Here is a 5,390-nt window from a genome sequence, read left to right as displayed (position 1 = left end):
CTGCATCTCCGTCCCGCAGATGGGTCGGGCGGTCGAGGTCCTTCTGCTGGTACCGGCCGGGAGATGAGCGCCTCGCGGCGCTCATCTCCCGGCTGCATCGCTGCTGAGCTCCGTCCCGCAGATGAGCCGCTAACGGCCGCCATCTTTTTTCAGAAATCCCGCGGCGCTGATTGGCCGCTGCCGGACCAATGAGTGACGCGGGATTTCCTGGACAGACAGACAGACAGACAGACAGACAGATAGACAGACAGATAGACAGACAGACGGGATAAGACGATTATATATATAGATACAGTTATCCTGCATGGCATTTCACTCAATTTTACGACATGGTTGAACGCTCTGCACTTGCTATTGCACTTTAATGAGGATTGGGCTGATGCTTTTCCACTCTGGTTCTGATATCATTTCATATACTATGTGTCTTTTTTTTACATATTGAGGTATTTTTACATTGTACTTAATAAAAATTTGCTTTATACCAGCATCACTCCATTTTTCTCCTGTTTTTTGATGGTCAGATCTTGCAGTTCTTCATAGTTGCTAACAAGTTTTTGGAAACATTCAACTTACATGAGAATAGTTGTAATCACCCACTATTTTACGGTTTCACAGGAGTCCTATCCAAAGGGTCTAATAATCTTGTGTTTTATATAATTTTTGATTAAAAAAAAGTCACAGAATCTCTTCATCTATGAAAATTACAATTTAATATGCAACTAAGACCATCAAAATATAGATACACCCCTAATAAGCAAATCCTTCATGAAACTGCTCTAACGGGCTGAATAAACCAACGCTTCTTCCCTCTTTCACGTCACCATTCTCTGGGCAGATTTCTATGGTGATAGTTCCTTACTGCTGCTGCCCCCCATATCTTTATAAAGCCTCCACATACATCTAATGCAGCATGAAGGGGCTCGGTGAAGGTGGCAGTGAAGGTGTGTAAGTGTCTGATGGGGTCACACAGCGCATAAAAGGACAGCTGCCCGGCCTCATAATCCAGACATATCCTGACTCTATCACTGGAGATCTGGTGAGGCAACTGGATCTCTTTACTGTTATGTATCACTAAATAATGATTATTATAAACCAGCCCTCTATATAAACACCAGGACTTGTTATTATATCCAATAAGTGACTGATCTCCTCTCCTGTCTATACTGGGATAACACATTACCACCCTCCACCAATATGATCTACTGATCTCCACATCCCAGTAATGTCGTCCTGAGGTAAATCCCCTCCTGCTCATCACCTGATTACACTGGAATCTCTCTGCTGTTTCTGGACGATTCTCTGTTATTCTTGTCCAGGTCGCAGTTTTCAGGTCGTCTGATATAAGGAGATTATTATCAGCCGTGTTTACATCCAGTAATATGTCTGCAGGATCCTGCACATAGAAGATCACATTTATATCTCTTATCATAGCAGATAATGTGTGTGATAGGTGTGAGATCAGCTCCGCACCCCGATCACCTCCATCATGTCCCCCTGTGTCCTCATCACCTCCATCATATCCTCCTGTGTCCTCATCACCTCCATCATGTCCTCCTGTGTCCTCATCACCTCCATCATGTCCCCCTGTGTCCTCATCACCTCCATCATGTCCCCCTGTGTCCTCATCACCTCCATCATGTCCTCCTGTGTCCTCATCACCTCCATCATGTCCTCCTGTGTCCTCATCACCTCCATCATGTCCTCCTGTGTCCTCATCACCTCCATCATGTCCTCCTGTGTCCTCATCACCTCCATCATGTCCCCCTGTGTCCTCATCACCTCCATCATGTCCCCCTGTGTCCTCATCACCTCCATCATGTCCTCCTGTGTCATCACCTCCATCATGTCCTCCTGTGTCCTCATCACCTCCATCATGTCCTCCTGTGTCCTCATCACCTCCATCATGTCCTCCTGTGTCCTCATCACCTCCATCATGTCCTCCTGTGTCCTCATCACCTCCATCATGTCCCCCTGTGTCCTCATCACCTCGATCATGTCCCCCTGTGTCCTCATCACCTCCATCATGTCCTCCTGTGTACTCATCACCTCCATCATGTCCCCCTGTGTCCTCATCACCTCCATCATGTCCCCCTGTGTCATCATCACCTCCATCATGTCCCCCTGTGTCCTCATCACCTCTATTATGTCCTCCTGTGTCCTCATCACCTCCATCATGTCCCCCTGTGTCCTCATCACTTCCATCATGTCCTCCTGTGTCCTCATCACCTCCATCATGTCCCCCTGTGTCCTCATCACCTCCATCATGTCCTCCTGTGTCCTCATCACCTCCATCATGTCCTCCTGTGTCCTCATCACCTCCATCATGTCCTCCTGTGTCCTCATCACCTCCATCATGTGTCCCTGTGTCCTCATCACCTCCATCATATCCCCCTGTGTCCTCATCACCTCCATCATGTCCTCCTGTGTCCTCATCACCTCCATCATGTCCCCCTGTGTCCTCATCACCTCCATCATGTCCCCCTGTGTCCTCATCACCTCCATCATGTCCCCCTGTGTCCTCATCACCTCCATCATGTCCTCCTGTGTCCTCATCACCTCCATCATATCCCCCTGTGTCCTCATCACCTCCATCATGTCCCCCTGTGTCCTCATCACCTCCATCATGTTCCCCTGTGTCCTCATCACCTCCATCATGTCCTCCTGTGTCCTCATCACCTCCATCATGTCCCCCTGTGTCCTCATCACCTCCATCATGTCCTCCTGTGTCCTCATCACCTCCATCATGTCCTCCTGTGTCCTCATCACCTCCATCATGTCCTCCTGTGTCCTCATCACCTCCCTCCTCCTCAGGATCACACAAGTCACCAGTGTCCGGTTCCTGTAAGACAGTCAGTGGATCAGTCATGTTACACAGCTCCTCAATGTGCCTCATCTTCCTGGACAGCTCATCCTTTATTTGCAGCTTCTGGATCACGTCAGACAGTGATAGTGACATTTGCTCTTCCCACTTGGAGATCTCACTCAGGACCCTCTTCTCCAGGTCATCTAGTCGTTTCCTAATGTCTACGAACAAAGCAGTTACTATCTTGGCTTCTACAGATGCTTTTTCTTGAGCTTTTCACCTGCGCTCCTCCAGACTCTGGACTCTTTCCTCAGTCTTCTTTCTCTTTGTGATCAGTTTCTGGAGGACATCTCTCAGTTTGTTCTTCTTCTTCTCCTCAGAGGCCTCATCCAGCATCTCCACCTCGTGTCCCCGATGTTCTCCAATCAGATAGCAGGACACACAAATACAAGCAGCGTCCTCGGTGCAGTAATATTCCAGGATCTTATTATGGACAGAACATTTCCTGGTCTCCAGAGAAGTGCTGGGATCAGTGAGGACGTGTTCTGCTCCTTTGCTGTGAACCCTCAGGTGATTATCACACAGAGAAGCCTCACAGTGTAGACAGGATCTAACAGCAGGTACAGGAGAGTGAATACAGTAAGTGCAGCGGATCCCAGTGATCTCCTCCTGATGTGGATGAGTAGACCGGAAATTCTCCACTACATTACACAGAGTTATGTTCCTCTTCAGCACAGGCCGCTGCTGACATTTTTCTCTGCATTTGGGACATGACTAGCCTGTTGCCCCTTTTTTTGTATTCAGAACCTCTTCAATACAGACACGGCAGAAGTTGTGTCCACATCTCAGGGTTACAGGATCTGTATACAGGGTCAGACAGACGGAACATTCCAGCTCCATTCTTAGACCAGCAGATGCCATTGCTGACAGCAGGAGAAAGAAAATGAAAGTACAATTTTCCAACAAACACCCAGTGGGTGTGATCTGTATTTACTAGAAATGGAACTGCTATACTTGTTTTACTGGTTGTATTTACAGGTTCATCTATCAGATCAGCAGACGCCATAGCTTTAGGATTTACAGTACACAGGAGAAAATGGAAGGTGCATGTTATAGGGCGCATTTCAGCATATATTGTTGGCATATGCAACAGATTAGGACTTATAAGTGAAAGGAGGACTTTATACTAACCAGACAGCAGATGGCGATAGTGTGTAAAGTTATATGCTTGCTGCAATGTGGGGAGGGAAGCTCTCAATTGTTGGTTGTTTCTTACTTCCTGTGTTTTTCTTTTTTTTCTTGAATGTGTTATGTCAGCAGCACACGGACTGTGTGACACTGAATTGTATCTCATGTTTAACCAGTATGAAGTAAATACTGTTTATGTGGCACCCCAGGGGTCTGGTTTCCACAGTAACAGCAATGTTATGTCTGAGAGCAGGTGGGAGGTCTCTTGGTCAGGAATCCTATGCATGCCACACCTCCTGCCCAGTCCTGGGAGGGGAAGAACTTCCCCTATATAAACCTGGGGCTGAGGCAGGGTTAGAGAGTTCAGAGGGAGAGTTCAGCCAGGAGGGCTGACAGGGAGCTGTGGCTCCGGCTGGGCCCAGCTCCTGGGCCATGCCAGAAGTAGAGAAGAGTAGAGTTGAGAAGAAGAGAAGCAGCTATAGGAAAGAAAGATCAGGAGCTCTGGGGAAGTCGTGCTAAAAGGAATCAGGGGCTGGCAGCTGAAGAGCTCGCCCTGATTGAAGAGTTACCACCGGACCCGGAGTCCGAGGCTGTGGGGATTAACCCAGACCCAGCAGCAGAAACCGCCCGGCAGGGGATTTCAGGTCCTCTGGCCAAGAAACCCGAAGGCACGGTCACACGCGTGGGACCAGCACCGCCGTCGTGGAGCGGAAGCCACTAGAAGGCCCCGAGTCACCGGCCATACGGGTGAGCACCACACGGTACACTCAGGGACGTGGGCTACTTTTACCCGCCTCTAGCAAGGTAGCCAGAAGAGTACAATTAGTTGGGGAGGCCTACAACTCCGCCTGGCCAGGGGAGATCCCATCTGCTCAAAGACTGACCAGGCCCCGATCGCTAGCCAGTACTCCGGGAGGGTCTATCTTTATCACCAGTAAAGACCCTGAACTACACCGCATCGTCTCTGAGTGGTTCCTGCTACCCCCATCATCCACGTCGGCTGCCCTGAGGCCATACCCCTCCCGTTGGGGGTTATACCATCTACGCTGCACAATCATACCACCGGCCTCAGCGGTCTGCCCTGCAGCGGCAGCTCCATAGCTGCATTCAACGGGTGGCGTAGTCGTCCAACATCTACTGCTAATACTCAGCCACACAGTTTGACTCCCTGGGCACGGACCGGGTCACCGCCACGAAACTACTACCCCCAACAGGCCCGGCTCCGGGTAGTCCCCGCGTGCGCAACGCTACACTAAGTAGGCCCAGGGGCGCGTCATTTACTCAAGATATCTTGCTGATTGAAGCTCTCGTAAGTACAGTGGTGACTGTATGAAGATGCAATCTGCGACAGGTTATGGGCCCAGACACTACAGGCCCACACTACAAGCCCAGGCAGCAG

At 49.6% G+C, this 5,390-nt stretch overlaps 1 pseudogene; it reads right to left on the bottom strand.

The window, feature by feature from the left end:
- Window positions 1-234: 234 nt before the first annotated feature.
- Window positions 235-3,737, bottom strand: LOC141164279 (uncharacterized; annotated as a pseudogene).
- Between the last annotated feature and the right edge of the window lie 1,653 nt (window positions 3,738-5,390).

The sequence above is a fragment of the Phyllobates terribilis genome, unplaced genomic scaffold, assembly GCF_046119375.1.
Source record: "Phyllobates terribilis strain yellow unplaced genomic scaffold, ASM4611937v1 Scaffold_10__3_contigs__length_209671492, whole genome shotgun sequence".
Classification (NCBI taxonomy): domain Eukaryota; kingdom Metazoa; phylum Chordata; class Amphibia; order Anura; family Dendrobatidae; genus Phyllobates; species Phyllobates terribilis.
This window is presented reverse-complemented; position numbering and strand designations above follow the sequence as displayed.